Source organism: Psammomys obesus, unplaced genomic scaffold, assembly GCF_907164565.1.
Source record: "Psammomys obesus unplaced genomic scaffold, mPsaObe1.curated_primary_1811, whole genome shotgun sequence".
Lineage (NCBI taxonomy): Eukaryota > Metazoa > Chordata > Mammalia > Rodentia > Muridae > Psammomys > Psammomys obesus.
Genome location: NW_026590062.1, coordinates 16,162,071 through 16,185,725, shown reverse-complemented (window position 1 = coordinate 16,185,725; position 23,655 = coordinate 16,162,071). Strand labels below are relative to the sequence as shown.

General features: G+C 41.1%; 1 protein-coding gene across 1 annotated transcript in view; it reads left to right on the top strand.

The window, feature by feature from the left end:
- The window catches only part of Tmem132d (transmembrane protein 132D), a 611,289-nt gene that overhangs the window by 356,416 nt on the left and 231,218 nt on the right, over positions 1 to 23,655 (top strand). The window lies entirely within an intron of this gene.

Here is a 23,655-nt window from a genome sequence, read left to right as displayed (position 1 = left end):
AATAATTCACAAATTACTTCTTTCCTCTGGTTACATCATGTACACCCCTGTCCGACCATTATCTCATTTTGTTGGTTTGTTTTGTTTCCACTTCTGTCTGGATAGATTTCTGTAGTTTTGGCAGGAAGGTGAAATCATAGGGTATTGTGTACAGGTTTTTACTGGGGTGTAAATGTCTTATCAGGAAATCACAGTTAATTCTGCAGAGGATATAACTGGAGCAGAGACCATACAGAAATGGAGCTCTGGGGCCTTTCAGTGGAATATAATATCTGAAAGCTCCATTACTGTAGCAATTAAAGCCAAACTGTCCCTTTTAGTATCAAAGTCTTAATACCTGTGATGGTAATGTGAAACCTCTTATTTTACCTTCCCATCCATAAGAAATTTTTAAGATTTACTTTTTCCTAAGCATACTGGATTTTTCTTGAAAACCACAGTTTAATTTTAGCTTTTTCCAACAAAAGTTCAAATACACACTGCATTGAAATAGCCATGATCTAACACAAAGCATATGAGTTCCTTGACTGATATCTCCTTAATACTGTGCTCCATATTATGTGAAAGAGAAGAAATAGTGAAACATTGTAGGTCTCTTTTCCATGATGCCTCAGCTCCTCTCTTTTTTCAGCTTCCTGTTTTCTGGCATTCACTTATCTTTGATATTTCCCTAAACTTCAATCTACCCAGCTAATTAATGAGAGGACAAGACTATATTTACAAACTGATGTGTTAGTCAGTGCTGCATCTGTTACAAGATGCCTGAAGTGGATGATATTAGAAAGAAAGGAAAATGCTTAGCGATAAAGCTTAGCTCACATTTTAGAGTTTTGAAATCTTGCTATCTACATGGATTCATAGTGATGCTGGTGAGAAGAAAGAGTTTGTAAGTCAGAGTAAGTGGTCTGGAGCCTGAGAAACAGGGTTCCCACAGTCCCTCAGGAGGGCACACCTCCCATGACTTATGGCCATCCCAGAAGTTCTACCACCTCTCAGAAGTACCATGTAGGACTCAGTCACGAGCCCTGTGGGATGCTCACCCCACACGCAAACCTTCCAAGTGATAAGGCAAGGATGAATGTACGTCTGCTCCTGACATGGGGTCGTTTTGTCTCACAACCATCCTTTGAGGTGTGTCCACTGCCTGCCTTTCACAGGGGCAGAGTCATCTCAACAAACAAAATGATGTGCCCCAGACACAAGTGGAGGCTTTCCATCCCTGTTCTCTGAGGAATGAGTCTCTCCTGTGGATCTGCTGGCTGACAGCTGACCACAGCCTTTAATGAACACGGAGGTGATTGGTACACCCCTCTGAGGAGCTTTTGTCCCTGGGCTTCTGGTTTCCTGAGTCCTCAAATACTGCACAGCACAGATATCAACATCACATTTTTCTCCAGATGTCGACTACTTCCCACAGTGAAACATCTTTTCAACTGTGTTAGCTCAAGGCCTCCCTGCTTTTGTCTCCCAGAGCGGCGGTTCCCCTTCCCACAGTCATGATTACCAATACACACGTGCATACACAGGACTGTACTGCAACACCTGTGCAGAGAACACGAAGGCCACAGTTCCCATCAGTGCAAAGCCAGTAAGACCACAGAGGTTTCTTCTATAGGCAAAGCAAAAGTGGGATGAAAAAAACAAAATTGAAAATGTGTTGAAATGGTAGCTGCACTCACAGCAGAGCGGTCTGGAAACCGAAGTAAGAACAGAAAAGTGATGTAAAAGCATTACACATAAAATCTATCATATAACACAACAGTTTCTGTACTGGTAATAAAGCCATATCCTCACCCAGATACATGTATGTGTTTGTTCTTGGCATTGGTGGTCACGACGATATACATGCTGAACTAACCAGTGCAGCCTGTTACAGCCACATGGTGGAATAGCATTCAGCTATCAAAGTCGTGGATGCTGAGATGACCTTTAACATGAAGGTGGCTCTGGACAGTCTATTCAGCATGACATCATGCTTTGGGTTTTGGGTGAGTTAGTTTATTAAGTACATAGCAAGCAAAGTAAAAGAACAAATATTGTGTGGCAGGAAGGGAGAAGCAGCCATGGATAAAAAAAAAAAAATTACCTAATCAGGGACTTACAATATCCAATAGAATGTGATGGGAGCTTGGGGCAATCAGGTGGAGTTCCTGAATGAGTTTCCTCTCTGTGGATGAGTGTCTGGTTTCTCTTCCCACCTCATTCATTGTTGCTTACCATACTTTTATTGCAAGTATTTTTATTTTATTGCAAATACATTTTTTATTAATTCTTTGAGAAGTTTATATAGTATACCTTGATCATATTCACTTCACTTCCTCCCAAGTCTAACTTTCACCCCCCACCACACACACACACTCAAATTTTGTCATCCCCTTAAAAAAAATCAATAATCTATTCACTTTGATTTGTTCTGCCTGTACACTTCCGGGGGTGAGGTCCTCCATCAACGAGCAGATGACCTAGCAGGAGTCATAGCTGGGTGTGAAGGTTTTCAATACCCTCAGCCATTTCTTGCCTTTTCCTCCCTCCTTTAAAGAACCAGGGAACAAGCCTAGAAATGTCAGAGGAGACAGAAGGGGACAAAGTAGGCCCTCCTTGCCCCCAACACCTACTTTCAGCTTAAATAGCAAGTGACAACTTTTGATATAATGTATTGTAGATGCATATCCAAGCTGCGGCACAGTGTGAAAGAAAAAGACATGAGGCCATACTCCACATTGTCCTATGTACGTGATCGTCCAACGTGGGATGCACAAGGGCAGAAAGCAGTTAGTGATTGTCAGGAGTATGGGTGTGTGCAGAAGTCATGTGTGCGGGGCTTGGCTGTCCCTCAAGGTCACCTATAAAATGATGTCACAGTTTGATCAATATGCTTAAAATCATTTTAGCACACACTTGACATGGTTGGGTTAAATCATGGTCAAAATATGTTGTAGCAGAAAGCTTGTAAAACCTGATGTGCAGGCTGGAAAGATGGCCTAGTGGTTAAGAGCACTGGCTACTCTTCCTGAGGACCTGGTTTCTATTCTTATCACCCAGAAGGTGGCTCACAACATCTATGGCTCTAGTTCCAATGTATTCTGCTGGTTTCTGTGAGACTGCACACGTATGGTACACACACACACAAACACATATAGATATATTTTTTATAATTTATTTTTAAATTTTTTTGTAATTTACTCACTTTATATCCTAATTGTAGCCTCCTCCCTTGTCTCCTCCTGGTCCCACCCTCCCACCCGCTTCCCTCCATCCTCTTCCTCTAGACCACAGAAAGGGAGAACCCTTCTCCCCTCACCATCTGACCCTAACCAATCAAATCTCATCAGGACTGCATGGATCCTTTTCTTCTGTGGCCTGGCAAGGCCACCCCACCAAGGGGAAGTGATCAAAGAGTAGGTAACAGAGTCCATGTCAGAGATAGCCCCTGCTCCCCTTATTAGGGAACCCACATGGAGACTGAGCTGCCTATGGGCTACATCTGAGCAGGGGACCTAGGTCCTATCTATGCATGGTTCTTGGTTGATGCATCAGTCTCTGCAGGGCCCCCTGGGCCCAGATTTATTGACTTTGTTGGTCTCCTTGTGTAGCTCCTGTACCCTCTGAGTCATTCTGTCCCTCCACTCTTCCCTAAGGCTCCCTGCACTCTGCCCAAAGTTTGGGTATGAGTCTCAGCACATGTTTCAATTCCCTGCTATGTGGAGTCTTTCATAGGCCATCTGTGGTAGGCTTCCATCCTGTTCCCTTTCTTCTACCATTTGCAGCATCTATTCTATTTGCCATTCTGAATGAGAATTAAGCATCCTCCCTAGGGTCCTCCTTGTTATTTAGCTTCTTTAGGTCTGTGGATTTTAGTATGGTTATCCTATATTATATGGCTAATATCCTCTTATAAGTGAATATATATATATATATATATATATATATATATATATATATATATATATGTGCATGTCTTTGGGTTCTGGTTTACCTCATTCAGGATGATTTTTTTCCCAGTTCTATCCATTTGCCTGCAAATTTCATGATTTCCTTGTTTTTAATAGCTGAGTAGTATTCCACTGTGTAAATGTACCACAATTTCTGTATCCATTCCTCCACTGAGGGATATCTAGGTTGTTTCCAGGTTCTGGCTATTACAAATAAAGCTGCTATTAAAATGGTTGAGCAAGTGTCCTTTTTGTATGGTGGAGCATCTTTTGGGTATATGCCCAGAACTGGTATAGCTGGGTCCTGGATAGTGCTATTTCCAATTTTCTATGAAAGTGACAGATTGATTTCTAAAGTGGTTGTACAAGTTTGCACCACAGCCAGCAATGGAGGAGGGCTCCCCTTTCTCTACATCCTCACCAGCATGTGCTGTCAGTTGAGATTTTGATCTTAGTCATTTTGATGGGTTTAAGATAGAATCTCAGGGTTGATCTGATTTGCATTTGCCTGATGACTAAGGACATTGAATATTTCTTTAAGTGTTTCTCCACCACTCGATATTTTTCTGTTGAGAATGCTCTGCTTAGCTCTGTACCCTATTTTAATTGGGTTATTTGGTTTGGTGGTATTTAATTTCTTGAGTTCTTTATATATTTTGGATATTAATCCTCTATAAGATGTAGGATTGGTGAAGATCCTTTCCCAGTCTGTAGGCTGTCATTTTGTTCTATTGACAGTATCCTTTGCTTTACAGAAGCTTTTCAGTTTTATGAAATCCTGTTTATTAATGGTTGATCTTAGAAGCTGAGCTGTTGGTGTTCTGTTCAGAAAGTTGTCTCCTGTGCCAATGAGTTCCAGGCTCTTCTATACTTTTTCTTCTAACAGATTTAGTGTGTCTGGTTTTATGTTGAGGTCTTTGATCCACTTGGACTTTAATTTTGTTCAAGGTGATAAATATGGATCTATTTGCATTTTTCTACATGTAGACATCCACTTAGACCAGCATCATTTGTTGAAGGTGCTATCTCTTTTCCATTGTACGGGTTTGGCTTCCTTGTCAAAAGTAAAGTGTCCATATATATGTGGGTTTATTTCTGGGTTTTCTATTCAATTCAATTAGTCTACAAGCATGTTTCTTTTTCTTTCTTTTTTTTTTAACCAGTCTGTATGTATGCCAGTACCCTGCAGTTTTTATTACTGTTGCTCTATAGTACAGCTTAAGATCAGGGACAGAGTTACCTACAGAACATCTTTTATAGTACAGGATTGTTTTAGCTATTCTGGGTTTTTGTTTTTCCATATGAATTTGTGAATTGTTATTTCAAGATCTGTAAAGAATTGTGTTGGTGTTTTGATGGGAATTGCATTGAATTTGTAGATTGTTTTTGGTAGGGTGACCATTTTTAATTTGTTAATCCTAGCAATCCATGTGCATAGGAGATCTTTCCATCTTCTGATATCTTCATTAATTCCTTTCTTCAGAGACTTGAGGTTATTTTCTTACAAGCCTTTCACTTGTTTGGTTAGAGTTACACCAAGATGCTTTATGTTTTTTGTTTGTTTGTTTGTTTGTTTTTGTGGCTATTGTGAGGGCTGTTGTTGCCCTAATTTCTTTGTCAGACCATTTGCCTTTTATAAACAGGAGGACTAATGATTTTTTTTAAGTTAATTTTCTATCCAGCCACTTTTCTGAAAGCATTTATCAGCTGCAAGAGTTCCTTGGTAAAATTTTTGGGGTCACTTATGTGTACTGTCATATCATCTGCAAATAGTGATATTTTGACCTCTTCCTTTCCAATTTGTAGCCCCTTGATCTCCTTTAATTGTCTTATTGCCTAGGACTTCAAGCACTATGTTGAAGAGATATGGAGAAATTGGGCAGCCTTGCCTTGTCCATGATTTCAATGGAATTGATTTAAGTTTTTCTCCATTTAGATTGATGTTGGCTATAGGCTTTCTGTATATTGTCTTTACTATGTTTAGGTGTGTGCCTTGTATCCCTGATCTCGTCAAGACTTTAAACACAAAGTGGTGTTGGATTTTGTCAAATGCTTTTTCAGCATCTCAGAAGAAGATCATGTGTTTTTTTTTTCTTTCATTTTATTTGTATAGTGGATTATGTTGATGGATTTCCATACATTTTACCACCCCTGGATGCCTGGGATGAAGTCTACTTGGTAATGGTGGATGATGTTTTTGATGTGTTCTTAGATTTGGTTTGCAAGTATTTTATTGAGTATTCTTGTATCAATGTTCATAAGGAACATCTGAAATTTTCTTTGTGGGGTCTTTGTAGGTTAGGTATCAAGGTGACTGTGGCCTCATAGAATCATAGAATGAGGTTGGTAATGTTCCTTCTGTTTCTTTTTTCTTTTCTTTTCTTTTCTTTTTTTTTTGATGGGAGACTTTTGATGGCTGTGTCTATTTCCTTAGGAGATAGAGGACTATTTAATTTGTTTACTTGATCTTGATTCAAGTAAACTTTGGTGAGTGGAGTCTATGAAAAAATTGTCCATTTCATTTAGATTTTCAAGTTTTGTGACTTGAAAGTCACAAGTTTTATAGGCTTTTGAAGTAACCCCTAATGATTCTATGAATTTCCTCTGTATCTGTCATTAGGTCCCCTTTTCATTTCTGATTTTATTGATTTGGATAGTGTCTCTCTGCCTTTTAGTTAGTTTGGCTAAGGGTTTGTCTATCTTGTTGATTTTCTCAAAGAACCAGCTCTTAGTTTTGCTGATTCTTTGAATTGTTCTTCTTGTTTCTGATTTCTTGATTTCAGGCCTGAATTTGATTATTTCTAGCAGTCTACTCCTCTTGGTGTGTCTGTTTCTTTTTTTCCTAGGGCTTTCAAAGTGTGCTTTTAAGTTGCTTGTATGAGATGTCTCCAATTTCTTTATGAAGGCACTTAGTGCTATCAACTTTCCTCTTAGCGCTGCTTTCAATGTGTCCAATAAGTTTGGGTATGTTGTGTCTTCATTTTCATTGTATTCTAGGAAGTCTTTAATTTCTTTCTTTATTTCCTCCCTGACCCAGTTGTTGTTGACTAGAAAGTTGTTCAGTTTCCATGTGTGTGTAGGTATTTTGCTACTTCTGTTGTTGTTAAAGTCCAGCTTAATCCATGGTGATATGATAGAATACAAGGGATTATTTCAATCTTCTTGTATCTGTTGAGGCTTGCTTTGTGATCAACTATGTGGTCAATTTTGGAGAAGGTTCCGTGAGGTGCTGAGAAGAAGGAATATTATTTTGGGTAAAATATTTGGGTAAAAAATTCTGTAGATATCTGTTATGTCCATTTGACTCATGACCTGTGCTAGTGTCCATAACCAACACCAAAATAAAAGGAACTAACAGTCACTTGTCATTAATACCTCTCAACATCAATGGACTCAACTCTTCAATAATAAGACACAGACTAACAGAATAGATGTGTAAACATTCTGCTCCATACAATAAACACACCTATGCAACAGAGATAGACATTACTTGAGAGTAAAGAGCTGGAAAAAGATTTTCCAAGAAAATGGACCCAAGAAGCAAGCAGGAATAGCCATTCTAATAGCTAATAAAATAGACTTTCAACCAAAACTAATCAAAAGGTATGAGGAAGGACACTTGATACTCATAAAAGGAAAATTCCACCAAGAAGCCATCTCAATTCTGAACATCTATGCCCCATATACAATGGTACCCACATTTGTAAAAGAAACATTAATAAAGCTTAAACCACACATCTATCCCCAGACATTAATAGTGGGAGACTTCAACACCCTACTCTTACCAAAAGGATAGAAGGATAGGTCAATGAAATGGAAATTAAACAGAGAAATAATGACACACAATTTAAAAAAAAATCTTTAAAATAATTTAATTGTAAAGAATCTTTTTTTTCCTTGTGCTATTAGGCTACCCTTTCAAAAATAGATCTCAAAGGGTAAAGACTCCTGGCATAATTAAGCAGGAAGTGTCTTTACAAAGTCAGAAATGGAATGTAGTTTTCTTCGTGTGAGTCAAAGGAGAATATGATGATAAAGGCAATGTTTCCTGCTGAGCAAAGTTTTGCCATGCTCTTTCTCAGTCACACCAATGTATTTACAAAGAGCTTCTTGGAGAGTAAGCCATCTACATACAGAGATGCTTCTGTGTGTCCTTGGGGTGGTGGGTATGATTGAGTGTTACGATGCTGGACAATACTATTTCATTCAGAATACTCAGTCTGCATTAGCATACATACATATTCATAAAAAACGATGAACAGATCTTTGTGGAAGCTATAACAAATGGTCAGAATGACTTTATACGAAGCCCTGAAAAGGTCTTCAGCCAGAGTCACCCAGGAGATCTGCCCTCTGGTAGCTGATGGAGGAATTTGGGACTCACAGTCTTTTTTCTTTTAATGGATTGAATTCTGTACCCTTGATGGCTCTGATTCAAATGCTCATATACTCACATATGCATGTATATGTATTAGTTGGTGTGGATGTGTGTTTGTGTGGGGGTGTATGCATGCACAATATGTGGTACTTGTGTGTAGAAGCCAGAAGTTGATAGCAAGTGCCTAGCTTAGCTGCTTACCACCTTTCTGGTTTGAGACAGTGTCTCTCTACAGCCTGCATTTACTCATTATGTAGGCTATAGTGGCTGGCTAGGGAGCCCCAGGGATCCACATCATCTCTACCTCCCAGCACTTGGTTGACAGACACACTGTTACCCTCAGCTTCTTATGTGGGTCCTGGGAATCTGAACTAGGTCCTCATGTTTTTTGCAACAGACACCATATTGACTGAGCCATCTCTCCCTAGCCCCAGAAAATATTTTTTATATATAAAGATGAGGATGCAGTAGGCATTGCTATATTGCTGAGTGAAGGCTGAGACTGGCATTTCTGTGCTATTTGTGTCTGACTATGTTACTGTACCCTAATTCATTGCTGGTGGTCACAGACCTCTGCTTCCAATCTGAGAATACATGTAAAGCAACATCTAGAATCAGGTAAGTGACCTATCCCCATCTGTGGAAGATGCCGACAGCCAGTGATAGCATCTCTTTCCACCAAGCCTTGACATGGCTCTAGGGAGTTACTTGCAGTCAGCCGCATTTGACTTGTAAAATGACACCCACTTTCTGAGGCTTTCTGTGATAAAGCACAGTCGATGCAGATATCCACAGCTGAGGGGTGGTTTGTGGTAGTCATTCACTACATGGTAGCTCTGCTAAGCTTTGGTTTTAATTCTAGTTTTGAGAACCCTGTTCATGTTGATGTACAGGAAATGAAAAGCAGAAGAAGAAAATGATCAAATGATGCATTTCAGGCTGAAAATGTCATCCACATCTGTCTAAATGAGAGTGAGCATTCTTTATTTTAGTAAATTGAGATTGACTCATCTTTGTTGCTTAAAAATCATTGTATGTGTATTCTTCCAGATGTTTGCACATGGGCTGAATTCTTTCTCTAAAAAAATATCTACATAGAAGTCAACAGTGTATACAGTCCATTCAACCATCCACCCATTGAAAGGCTGTTTCTTCCTAACATTTTTATAAGCTTAAAATAGTCTTCACATACTGTTATGTGTGTGATTAATTTATGTGGCTAGGTATCCAAGTGAGCCTCACAGTACAAAGAAAGAATTTGATTATTTTATTTATGTGTATGTGCATGTAACTATGTGTGCCTGTGTTCATGATGTGCAGTTGCCTGTAGAGGCCAGAAGAAAATGTCATATTCCTTGGAGCTGAAGGTACAGGCATTTGTAAGCCACCTGTTGTGGATGTTGCCTTGTGGTTGTTTCCTGTATGCGCTGACAACTGCTGAGCGTTTCTCAGGCACTTCTCCTCCTCCAGCATCTCCTCTTCTGAGACATGCCTGCCTCTGAGCGCCTCGGAGTCTTCACTCTGTGGAACACCTGCCTCTTCTCTCCTTCTTCCCTGATACTCTCTTCACATCCTTGCAAAGTACCACCCATCCCAAAACAAAAGCTTTGGTTTTGTTTATGGCAACATCCACCGGCAAAAGCAATTTTAATTATGCAGATACTGCTTTCTGGATTCCAGTTGTGGAATTTCATCCTAACCAAATATGTAAAATTTCTCTTAAAGCACAGAAAAGTAGGGGGGAACGTTAACTTGACTGTGTGGTTTGGCTCATTGACATTAGCATGAATTAATGTTATATAGTTAAAATATGGCTTAACCTAGAAGATAGCTATATTTGTTCATGAAGGGGCAGATAAAATGGCTGGGGAGGGTGATAGAAATCTGCTGTGTCTTCATTATCTGAACCACATTATCTGAGCGTTTGTGAAAACTCACAGGTGCACAGCAAAAAAGAAAAAAAAATGGCAATTCAAAAATATGTCCTTAAAAATGAGACTCGTCCACACTTGACAGTAGCTCAAAATTAAATGATAGTACTTGCTAAGTAAATTCTGCTCACAAATATAAACATCACATGTAAAAAGTTAGCAAGAAGGTGCAATGGTGTATCAAAAGGATGGTGACTTGAGTTACCTTGGAATGTCCCAGCCATGACTTGCTTTCTACTCTGTCATAAACACAAGGAAGGTTTAGGAAAGAGTTTATTTGATGTAAATGTTTTGATCACAGTCCTTCACCGAGAGAAGTCACATCTGAAACTGAAGGCAGAAACCTGGAGAAAGGAACTAAAGCAGACGCCGTGGAAAAAATGCTGCTTACTGGCTTGCTCCTCGTGATTCTCAGGCTGCTTTCTTGTAGCACCTGGGACCACTTGTCCACGGTTGTCACCATCCCAGTGGACTGGGCCCTTCCACATTAGTCATTCATCAAGAAAATGCTCCATATGCCAGTCTGATGAAGACTCTTCATCATCAAGTTTCCTTTTACCAGATGACTCGATTTTGTGTAATGTTGAAGGTAAAACAAACACTCTCCAGGTAGCTAACAACATCTGTAACTCCATTTCTAGAAGATCTGATACCCTCTTCTTCTGGTCTCCGCAGGTACTGCATGCATGTGGTATACATACATAAGTAAAGAAAGACAGACAGACAGGGAAAACTCCCACACACACACAAATATAAAATGAAATAAACACATAATAATAAATATTTAAATAAATACTTTAAGAAAAAGAACCAGCACTGCTACATGTTTCTCTGTATTGATCTAGACTCAACCCAGAACATTGCTACTGAGTTACTGGGGTAGCTTTAAGGTTGAAACTAATTTAGCCAACACTTCCTAAATTTATATGTGAAAATAACAAATTTAATTCCTTGGAGTTGCTTTGGTCAGATAGTATGATATAGTCAATTAGGACCAAAAGAAAAAAAAATAGCTTCTTCCTAAATAAATTAGCAACTAATGATTCCACCCCAACCCTAGCACACATATTCAGAGGACATTGCTTGGGGGAGGTGTCATGGTCCTGAATGAACAAAGAGTAGCCAATGGCCAGCCAAAAGCAAAGAGGCCTGACCTCTCTTGTCCTTGAATCCTCGAGACAAATGAGGGTGTGCTAAACACTGCTATCGCCATCTCTCTAGATCCCACAGTAGTAGTTCCATGTCTGGACACACCTTCCTCCTGCCATACCAGTGAACTTCAGCTGCCAACTGGAGCCTGTCACTGCAGAAAGGTTTGGCTGAGGGCACCCTTGCTTTCTCTCTTTTATGTAGTCTGGGGACCAACCCATGGAATGGTACCACCTAAGTGCAAGATAGGTGTTCCCCCCTCAGTCTTAACTCTCTGAAACCCTCATAGACATACCCAGTGATGTGTCTCCATGGTGATTCTAAATCAAGTCAGGTTGACAGTGCTACTCGGCCATCACAAAGGCTATTGCCAAGAGGATGAGCGTTAACTGTTGGTAAGTGCATAGAAATGGGAAATATATTCTGCTAGTGAGCGTGAAAGCAGAATGACTTCGTGGCACCACTGTCTGCATTGGGAGAACACCCAAAGAAGAGACGCCCAGGGCCTGTGCATTGTTCCCAGTCCCAAGACAAAGAAAGCACCTATGACCCCAGAAGTGAACGAATGGATATAGACAAGTGACTGTACACAAATGTTTCATCCTTGAGACATGTCTCCTGCAACCCCACAGATGGACCCGAGGGATGATATGTTAAGCAAAAGAAGCCAGGTGCAGAAAGGAGTACTACAGCATTCCAGCAGACTCTGGATCCAACAATGCTGAAGTCAATGAAAAGGAGTAGATTCCCAAAGAACTGGCGTGGGAAACCAGAGTGGTTTAAAATGGAAACCACAGGCTGCATCAGATCTAGACATATTGTGACCAGCGTGGTGACTTGTTTCTAGCAAATCTTACTGTCCCTTAAAATCCGCTGAGAGAGTAAATCTCTTATATTCTTATTATATGCTAGAGCGCGCGCGCACACACACACACACACACACACACACGTTTCTTTGTTGCAAACACATGAAAGTGCATATGAAAGCAAAGTGCACACTTTAAGTCTATACCATTTTTTGTCGTTTGTGCTTCAACAAAGCTGGAAGACTTCTACTAAGGAGAATCAGCTTCTACTAAGGAGAATCAGACCCTTATTGCTGAGCAGGGCCTGACTTTGCAGTGAAGTTAACAATGATCATCACAGCCTTGCCGCAAATTCACAGGTCCCTCCTTCATGTAACACATAGCAACTGATAACCTGCAATGTGCTAGATACTCTGAAATTATAATGAGCCAGAAGCCATTTCTTCCTTTACAAGGACATCTACATAATGAAGGCCATAAACACAAACCCTGTGTAATGCACACTAATAAAAGAAAGGTATATGGTATTAAGAAGAGGCCCCGGCATCCTGCTGTATTCCCAAAGGTTCAGGGGGTTCTTGTGAGGGATGACTCAGTGGGATGACTCAGTGGGTGTCACCCCAGCAAGCAAGTTCCTCCCCCTGACTTCTTTCTTCATAATAAAGCATGGCAGTGGGGTGCACCTATAGGTATGTGGGTTGTTCCAGCTCAAGGGTGCGATCAAGTATTTTGATTTCATTTAGATGCTCTTGTGTGAATAACTGTGGAGTGGGAGACATTGTGAATTCATGGCCAGCTAAGATGTTAGTTATGATAACTCAGGCAGCTTTCTGTGCAAGCAGTAATTACTCCTCTCTGTGTGTCTCAACAATGCACCGCCCAAACCCCGATGATAGATTTTTTTCCTTATTGTTTCAATGTTAGCCTCTTAGAGTGGGTAAACTTTCCAAGGTCAAGATTTCTTACCCACTTTGCACTTAGCCACATAGTTGGCAGGCGATAAATACTTGGGAGACTTACAACCTTGAGGAATGAATCACCACCCTCAAGGCAGTTGTCCCAGAAACTGTGACTACTAGAAAGGAGAAAAGATTTTTTTTTAATTTATTACAATTTATTCACTTTGTATCCCAGCTGTAGCCCCCTCCCTTGTCCCTGCCCTTGTTCCCTTCCAATCCCATCCTCCCTCCCTCTTCTCCTCCCTGCCTCTCCCCTAGTCCACTGATAGGGGAGGTCCTCCTCCACTTCCATCTACACTAGCCTATCAGGTCTCATCAGGACTGGCTGCATTGTCCTCTTGTGTGGTCTGCTAAGGCTACACCCTACCTCCCCCCACACACACCCCCCCCACCGCCTCAGAGGGAGGTATCAAAGAGCCAGTGACTGAGTTGATTTGATGTGAGAGATAGCTCCTGTTCTCCTTACTAGGGAATGTCCTTGGACACTGAGCTGCCACGGGCTACATCTGTGCAGGGGTTCTAGGTTATCTCTATGCATGGTCCTTGATTGGAGTATCAGTCTCAGAAAAGACCCCTGTGCCCAGATATTTTGGTTCTTTTGCTCCCCATGAGGCTGTTATAAGCTATCAACAAATTAAAAACATCTCCATATCACACACTTGGGATTAAAACAAAAACCTGTTTGCATAACATAACTGAGTTTTTAAAGAAACCAAAACTTGCACTATAGAGTTGCCCATTTAATAGGGACACAAAACGTCTCCAGAATCTACAACAAACTTCTTCAATGAAATTTTTAAATTTATTTTTATTTTATGTGTGTAAGTTCTACATGTATGTGTGTGTACCGTATATGTGTCTAGTGCCTGTGGAGGCCAGAAAAAGTTTCAAATCCCATCACACAGAACTAGGGTTACAGATAGTTATGAGTCACCATATGGGTGCTGGAAACCTAACCCAGGTTCTCTGCAAGAGCAGCGCATGCTCTTAACCACTGAGCCACCTCCCCAGTCCCAAACATTTGCATTTTAAAACTTTAAGCAGGGTCATACACTGCCCACTCTTAGACATAAGCGGTGGAGTTGTCACCTGCTCCCCTGATTCTGGTTCATTGCCAACCTCTGCCTCCCACACCACACCCTCCCCAAATCAAAGTTCTTTACATAAGAGAGAAAAAAAGAATGATTGATTTTTTTTTTTTGGTAAACAAGTAACCATATCCTTCACAGAGAGTTCCTGAACAAATGAATCAATTCACTGTATCTGGATGTGTTGGCTGGAGCCCAGTCCTTTATTCAGAAACATTGGGGAATTGGGTTTTATACTAGCAATGAGAGTTCGGGGTAAGTTTTAATGAGCTGGACTTTGTCTTTGTTCCTTTGGAATGTCTATGCTATAAAGTCTGACATTTTGACTCATTGTTCTATCTCAAATAGGGCAATCTTAAAAACAAATTAACAACAAAAATGTTGAGCGATCATGACACCGTATTTGAGTGTAGTCCCCGTTTGGTAATTTCTAGGCTAAGGGAAAAATGTGAAGACATGTTTTCACATCCCCCTCTGCAAAGTAGACATGTAATAGCAGGAAAGAAACAAGAAAGATAATCAGCTGATGCGGGAGAACACCCAGAGAAGGCAGGGGTCATCTGTGGCTGATGGGAGGGGAGTAAAGCAAGTGGAGCATAGGATAGAGCAAGTACAGTCACACGCAGAGCCCCAGAGCAGCTCTTGGTCAGAAATGCTGGTCTGGCCGGAAACTAGTGAGGAAAAGTAGACTAAAGGAGAAGAGGCTGCCACAGCCATTAAGGAAACAGAGGTGTCTAGTCACCCACAGCCACTTTACACTGTATAGTGGTATGGCAACAGTTACAGCACTGAGGCCATGAGAGCACAGAACTGGAAGAACAGAGTGAGGTGCTGTCTTACAGGATATAACTGTGTGTCCTGAAAAATCCAGGAACCAGTATGAAAAAGGAAGAAAGAAAAGTTAACAAAATAATGGGTTTATAAACGTCACTATAAAATTCTTAGCTCTTTCATGAAACTAAAACTATTATAAAGTATCACTTTTAGAATATCAGAAAAATTTGATGTAAGTATAAACATTTATTGTGGAAAACTGCTAAACACCCTTACATGTAACTTCATCAAATTACTAGAATAGGAGGACCTACTGTGCCCTTGAATAATGTATTAGGCAGGGTTCTCTAGAGTAACAGGACTTACAGAATGAATCTCTGTCTCTATCTATGTCTCTCGCTCCGTGTATGTGTATACTCACCACACACACACGATATATTACAATGATTTACAGATTGTGGTCCAGATAATCCAACAGTAACTACCTATGAATGGAAAGTCCAATAATCCAGTAGTTGTTCAGTCCTTAAGGCTGGATGTCTTAAGTTGTCTTCAGTAGACACTGGAATCCCAAAGAAGTAGGCTCTAATGCCAGGTAAGGAATGGATGTGCTAACAAGGTGAGAGCAGGCAGGCAAAGAACAAAAGCCTTCTTCCATGTTTTATATAGGCTTCCAACAGAAGGTGGGACCCAGAATAGAGGTGGATCCACATTAGAAGTGGCTCTTTCCACTTCAAATCAAGCAACAAACAATCAAACAAACAAACAAACCCTCACAGGTGTGCCTTTTCATTTTGTAATTACAGAGGCAGTCAAGTTGACAACTAAGACTAGCTATCATAAATATGAATTCCTGATACTGGAGCTAGAGACATTTCTCAGTGCTTAAGAGGACTTCCTGATCTTGAAGAGGACCTGATTTCAGTTGCCAGAACCCACTTATGGTGGTCAACCAACTGTAACTCTAGCTTCAAGGAATATGACACCCTCTTTTAGCCTCCATGGGCCTTGTACACACATGCACATCCACACACAAGCACACAAATGAAAATTAAATAACATCTGAAAAATGAAAACGTATTCCTCGAAAACAAGTGACTCCCCAGATTTAAGTGTGTATATAAGAGAAAATGTGTTAACTAATGCAAGTACTGGTAGGTGATACGTGGGTTCCTTCATTATTTGAAAGGAAAACACAGCCAATTGTGACTCAGAGTTCCAGAAAAAAACATTGCTCTCATGTGTGACATAAACAATTACAGATCTTGAATAAAACCATGTTACAAGGGCATAAAACAGACACACACTGAAGAAATATGTCCTGCCCACCAGACAGCTGCAGCCAGTCCTGCCACATTAGATGCTATGGATCAATAGCCCTATGATAAAGGGCCAGAGATAAATAATTTGCTGAAAATTTGATACAGGGAATTTTGAAAAAATTATTTATATTATTCCAAACAGAAAAATGTAAAAAAAAAATGGAGTAAAAAAAATGAAATAACTGTCACCAATATCAGGAAACAGAATTAACTGTGGGAAGGGAGGGGTTGTACTCATTTTATTCCCTTATGTATTATTTAATTCTTAAGCATTTACTTGCAAAATATTTGATTAAAAATTACCTGAGCGGTTGGGAGTGTAGCTCAGTGGCAGAGTGCTTGTCCATTATGCTCAAGACCCTATGTTCTACCCCCAGCATGAAACCCAAATATTGTACAAAAATCTGTTTTAAGTTTTCAGGGGCTGGAGAGATAACAGTGCTTAAGTGCTCTTACTGTTTTTTCAGAGAACTAGGGTTTGATTCCCAGCATCCATATCGTGGCTCACAACCTCCTGTAACTCCTGTTGCAGTGGATCTGATGCTCCCTTCTGGCCCCCAGGGCCACTGAACTCATGTGCACGCATGTATACATTGATAAAAAATAAAAATATTGAAAAGAGCTTTTAAAATAACATAGTTTTTCTCTGACCACTAAAAAACACATGACAGAACCTTGTGTCAAGATCTACAATGTCCTACACCAATTATATTAAAAGTTATTAATGTATATTAAACTAAAAAGAAAGCAAATGTTAAAACTAAATAAAAATTAAATTGAGATGCATATAGAAATATAACCAATATGGATCCTTTGTTAAATATTTCAGTAGTGAGACTGGAAAGATGCCTCAGTGGTTAAAGTCATTTGCTGCTCTTTCGAAAGAGGCAGATTCAATTCTCAGCACCCACATGGTGGCTCAAAACCATCTGTAACTACAACTGCAGGGGTTCCAGTGCTCTATTCTGGCTTCCATGGATACCAACCATGTGGTGCACATACATAACCGCAGTCAAAACACCCGCGCATATAAAGTAACAACAAAATTTCCAGTAGTGAAATAGTTAAATGAAATAGGACTTTTACTTAAAAAAAAAACAAACAAACAAACAAACAAACAAAAAAAAAACCTTCAAATTCATTTCACTTAGTATTAGCTTCTATTCCTGGCTTTAAAAAAATTCTTCTATTTTTTTTTCTTTTAATTGTTAGCATCAGCAACTAACTAAAGATGCTTATAAAAAGAATATTTTTACAGAAAGATGATGAAGCGTTTGTCTGTGGTTATTGCTCCATGGGCTGAAGGAGAGAGACTGCCTGCGAGTTTCCTTTGTGAAGCAGTAGTGGCGGATGCTCTCTTGTAGGTCACTCGGGTCATTCCACCACGATGCCTATAAATCAGACCTGCGTTCTGTGAAATTAATACCATCTGTTTTGTCACGGCCCCTGAGCGTTTGAAGTCAGGAAAGTAAGTCACAGATAATATAACATATTGTCTCTCTGCAGCTTATTTTTATGAGGATTGAATACCAGAATTTCCCCCAAACTCTATGTTAAAGGAGAATATTCATTTGCAAGCCAATGCATTGTATCAAAGCAGGAAAATTATGAATGAAAGTAGGAAATGTTGGGCTGGGTGTGGTGGCGCATTGCCTGCCATTGCAACACTCAAGAGGCTGAGACAGGAAGATTATCATGAGTTTAAGGCCAGCCTGGGCTACAGCGAGAGACTCTTTCTCTAAAACAAAAAGACCCAAGGTTTGAAATCCAAGGCCTGCCATGAGCTCAAGCCATTGAGAGAGGATGTGGACAGGAAGTCCCACCCCTAGCTAAGGAGCTATTGGAAGCTTTGGGGATTTTCTGTTTTCTTTAAGCATATGACCCCTGACAGCTCGATTATGCTGCTGTGGAACCAGTGCTGAAGGCCAGACACTGGGAGTATATGGGCAGCACACATTGGTCTCAGTGGATTTAAAAACAAAAATGAGGACACAAAGTTAGGTCAGTAGGGAAGTGAGTGGATCTGAGAAGAGTTGGACAAAGGAGCTAAATGTAATCAAAATGTGTTGTACAAAATTTTCCAAGAACTAATAAAGAATGTGTAAGCATGACGTTCTGCAAAATACACCTTGTTGTGTTAATGCTGTTGTAATGTATCCGTCACCGAGATCGATGGTGGTAGCAGATAGATGAGCTGGAAATGCACAGGATTTCACTGAACAGAAGATGGGATCTGGCCAATGTTGAGCTTTCTTGAGCCCTGATTATTTTACCTGCATTCTTCGATAAACTCACAGGGGACACAATTATAGGTGAATGGCATAACAAGTTAGGGAAAGTACCACCTGCGGAGGGGGCCAAAGAGAAAGTTGGAACATACTGTGGGAGAATGTGTATGACCTTGTCAGAAAAAGCCTGAGAGATTAATTGCTGAAAATAAGTGCACCTGCATGCTGGAAGATGCCAACAGGAGGTGCCTACTCTTGGCCTTCCTGCAGGCATCATTTGATCAGCTTGATGACCAGTATAAGCAAAGTGAGGGCACCAAGACTCACATGACTTCACTCATCAGGACCACTGCATATAAACAACTCTGGGTTACCTTGTCCAAAGGCAAAACCACTGGCCTTTTGTGGTTTTGGTGAAAATCCACTGGCCACACGTGGACCATACAGATGAGGTAGACACTCATTCCTGAGATGATGAACCCCAAGACTCACAGACTGAATAATCCACAGTCCTTTCCTAAAGATTGATTCTTGGGGCGTTCCTTACATGTCTGCAATGTGGTTTGGTCATGTCCACTCCTTCCTCCTCGAAGGCCATCCAGACACCCCTGGCCCCTTCCCTCGCCCCACTGTTTTCTTTTTGGAATCCGCTGTGCCTAATATCTATGCGCGCGAGTGTGAGGGCATGCTCCTGTAACATGGGCAGTCTGTCAGGTCCATCCTTCTAAGCCTCCAAGTGCCGACTAGGGGCGGGGCTCGTGACGGAATGTTCAATGGTTTGGTCTTGAAGGTAGCCATAGCTGTGTGAGTTCGTGAGTGTAACAGCCACGTCATAACCAAGGGACACTGTTTCCGTCTCTCCACAGCTATAAATAGGTCTACCTTATAACCCAGTTCTGTCACTCTGGGCATACACCCCAAAGAGTCTACAGCTTGTTTCTGAGATAGCTGCTCATCCCTATTCACTGTTGCTCAGTTCACAACATCAAGGAAATAGAAACAGCCTGATGTTTATCAACTCATGATACACAGTGGAATATTATTCAGCTGAGAACAGAAATGAGCCTGCAGTTGTAGCCAGGAAGGTGTGTGTGTTCTTTGTTGTTGCTGTCATTGTTTTTCATCGATAGGAGAGTATGCTTTCAATGTCTATGCACTATGTGCTTGGAGTGCCTGCAGAGGCCGGAAGGGGAATCAGATCTCCTGGAACTGGAGTTATAGATGGTTGTGAGCTGTCATGTGGGTACTGGGAACTGAGCCCAGGCCCCCTGCAAAAACAGCCAGTGCTCTTAACCACTGAGCCATCTCTCCAAGCCCAGTGGGTGTGTCCTCTGATGAGAGGCTGAGTGGCTAAATATGACTTCCTGAGAAGACTGGAATTTAAACACGTGTGTTACTAAGTGGTCCTCAGAAGGCAGGAATCATTGCTAGGTTTGTACAAGAGGCAAATCTCAACTGTTCCTTACTGGAAAGCTTGCAGGCCAAATGGAAGAATTTGCAATTCACTTTGCGTTCAGTGGGAGCTCTCTTTTTCATTGTGCTTTTAAGAAGTTTTCATTAGTGAATGTGTGTGTGTTACATAATGTATATGATGTATTTTGATCGAAATTACCCTCCATCATAGTCTCTTGTTCCTCTCTTCCCCCTACTAATCTCCATCTCATTTTGAACTCATCCTCCCTCTAATTCCATGTCATTGCTTTTGGTGACCCAGTTAATTGAATTGGAGTCATGTCTGGGGGCTTAGCTGCAGAAATGCGGGTACCTTGTCAGTAACTACACCACTGAACAAAATGTCTTTTTTTTTTCTCCCAGCAATTATTAACTGTCTATAAATACTCAGGGGAAGATGGGCTTTTGTGAGCCCCTTTCCCTCCATTGTAGTTTGCTTTTCTGCTCCTATGACCAAAACCGACTTGAGGAGGAAAGGGTTTATTTGCCTCTCACTTCCAGAGCACGGTCCATCCCTGAGGGAAGTCAGGGCAGGAACTCTGGCAGGAACCTGGAGGCAGCAACTGAAGCAGAAGCCGTGGAGGAGTGCTGCTTACTGGCTTGCTCCTCATGGCTTGCTCAGCCTGTTTTCTTCTAGCACCCAGGACCACCTGTCTAGGGCTGGCACCACCACAGAGGTTTGGGTCCTCCCACATCAATCATTAATCAAGAAAATGTCATATAGACTTGCTTACAAACCAATCTGTCGGAGGTAATTCTTCGACGTGGTTACCTCTTTCCCAAGTGACTGTGGATTAGATCAGTTGCAACAAGTGACTAACCATCACACCCTCCATGACAGGGTGTTGGCATGCCCAATCTTTGTTTTATTTTTATTTTCTGTATATTGGTGTTCTGCCTGCATATATATCTGTGAGGGTGTCGGATCCCCTGGAGCTGGAATTACAGACAGTTGTGTGCTGCCATGTGGGTTATGGGAATTAAACCTGGGTCCTCTGGAAGAAGAGCCGAGGGCTTGTAATCGCTGAGCCATCTCTCCAGCTGACCCAATCTTGTGTAGGTCTTAATCCCAGGTACTGTGAGCTTAAGAGTGCACAGCTGTATCATGACTGGACGATAGCATTCCTCAACCCCCCCCCCCCAGCTTTTACTGTCCTAGAGAATGAATAACATGAAGAAGCTGGAGTTCTTGGGGGAAAAGGGGATGCCTTATAGAAGAGCATAGAGCAGAAATGAGAGGCTGTGGGCTGACTTTCTATCCTTGTGGTATAGTAAGAAAATCACAAGTTTGGAGTAAAATAAATTCGTAAAAAGGAATTCATGACCCTGATTTACATGCTCCACAGAGCACACTCCCTGTAAACATACATACTTACATACATGCATGCATACACAGTGTATGCATATATATTTGTATACATACATATATACATATGTGTGTGTCCTCCCAGCATTAGCAGGATGAAAGATCTTACCTCCTCTAGGCTGTGTGTGTGTGTGTGTGTGTGTGTGTGTGTGTGTGTGTGTGTCTGTGTATGAACATATGCAATATGGGCCGCTCAGGTTTGGGTGGCATTTCTTCGTTCATCTCTAATCAGTGAGGATGCTTCCTACTGTATTTGTGGGATTAAGCTCCCCAGTGTTCACTCCAAAACAGATGAATGCCTGTTTACTGTTTAAAGGCACCTGGTGTTCACAACTGCATATGTAAAGAAACACTTCTGTTTGTTCCCAGGAGTTAGAGCAATGCAAAGGGTTTGTGAAAGGTTGTTGAAGAATTAGCTTCCCAAATTGCCATAACTGGCAGAAATGATTCATGCCGGAAATTACTCCCCAGGTCGGGCATCAGCAGGGTGGATGCTTTTTCACTCAACTTGTTTTATTGTTGAAATTGAAATGACTAGTGTACACACACACACACACACACACACACACACATACAGGAAGAGAGAGAGAGAGAGAGAGAGATGCTTTATTCAACACTGAGAGTTTTCTCCAAGAGTATCTGTGAGCACTCGTGTCCCCACACTTTGCTGTCTTTTCTTATGATGCATGAGAAAGTGTTGTGTGAGTCCCCCCCCCCTCGAGATATGCTTTGTTCCTCAGCTGTGTAGCCAGTTTGAGGTCAGCCTGGGCTACACAACAACCGTAGCTCTCCTCTCACTCTAGGAGATTAGATTGGATTAGATTAGATTAGATTAGATTAGATTAGATTAGATTAGATTAGATTAGATTAGATTAGAACATAGGCAGACCAGTAGTGTTATCTTTGTTTTACAACAAAAATTACTCGCTGATTTTTTTTGGGAGGGGGCATGTGTATGGAGAGCAGAGGATAACTTATCAGGTGCAGATCTCTCTTTACACCATGTCGATCCTGGGAATAAAACTCAGGACATCGGACTTGTCCAGAGTTACCATCCAGTGAGTCATCTCACCAGCCATGGTGATCTTTTGGAGTACATAGCACATAATTTTGCTGTGGAGCAGCTGCCTAGCCTGTACTGATTGCTATGTTTGAGCTCTGTCTCTGCAAAATAAATTAGTGAATAAATAAATGATAAATAAGTGATAAATGAATAAGACTAGACGTTGAATGTGTTCAACAGGCTTTCCTAACTTGTGGCCATTGAGCAGGGCTGAAAGCCATGGGTCTGACTCAGTGTGGTCTGCACTCTGTGTCTTTGGGGCCTGTATATGAGTGTATATGCAGAGATATCTGCATCCGCTGATCTTCACATAGTGTTGATGATTGTCACAAGCAGTCACATCCCCTGAGGCTCATTATCCTTGAAATTCTGGAGCCTCTGACTCAGACCACATGCTGCTGTCTCTCCCAGCTCTCAACAGTATATGCACAGTGCACTGTGTAAACATCTCAGTTCCTAAGTGTCTAACGCCCCAGCCCGATTGCTCTCAGTCTCATCAAAAGCACTCAAAAGGAAATGGAAGAGCAATCAAAGCAGTAGAAGAAAAGTTCCAAGCTGTACAAAGGGGTGGGGAGACACAGGAACTATTAGACAGGCCTTCCACCACATTAGTGGGAAAGATAAAAATCAAACATCCCCTCAACACAGAGGACTCTAAATGCAATATCGCACTTATACAAATTATAACAGTTCAGTGTTCTTTTGATAATGTAAGAGGAAATACTAGACAGGTCTTTAGAAAAATAACAAAATAATCCTAAAATCCAACAACATGAAGAAATGCTTAAAATATCCAAAATAGATGGGAGAATGGAAGTGATGAAGGAGAATCAGGTAAACACAAAGTTGTGTGCCTACGGCAACAAGTGGGAGGATGAGAAATTTCACATGCAGCCACTGTGTTCTTGGGAGGGGTGGTGGCGTGCTGCTGGGGTTTCCACAAGTCATATGTAAAGAAACGCTTTGGCTTAGTTAATATGAGTTAAAACAGTATTGCTGTTCTATATTCATTAATGATATGGCGGAAATACCCTGGCCAAAAATGACGGGGTTGGGTATTTGACTTACACTTCCAGGTTTCAGATCATTTTTTCAGGGAAGCCACAGCAGTTAGTCACTTCATATTCGCAGTCACAATCAGAGAGAAATAAATGCCACTGCTTTCTGCTTGAGCTCAGATCATTTTCTTTATCTACACGCAATTCGA